This window comes from Penaeus chinensis, chromosome 32, assembly GCF_019202785.1.
Source record: "Penaeus chinensis breed Huanghai No. 1 chromosome 32, ASM1920278v2, whole genome shotgun sequence".
Lineage (NCBI taxonomy): Eukaryota > Metazoa > Arthropoda > Malacostraca > Decapoda > Penaeidae > Penaeus > Penaeus chinensis.
In genome coordinates, this window is record NC_061850.1 from 30,658,812 (window position 1) to 30,659,038 (window position 227).

The following is a 227-nucleotide window of genomic DNA, read 5'->3' on the forward strand; positions in this document are numbered from 1 at the left end:
TTTCAGGAATTTAAGAGACCAGAAAAAAAACTTGCAAACCAAACATATTATAAAGTATGTATGCAAATTGTACATCCTTGATGTTTTAAAAAATGTAGATTTGAGATAAAAAAAAAGAGATGTGAGCTTTTCACTTTAGATTTCCTTAGGTTTTTTTTCACACAAAGTCTATGACATTCAAATTTGCATTTACTTGAATATTCTTCTAGGATTTAATTTTTTTCTTA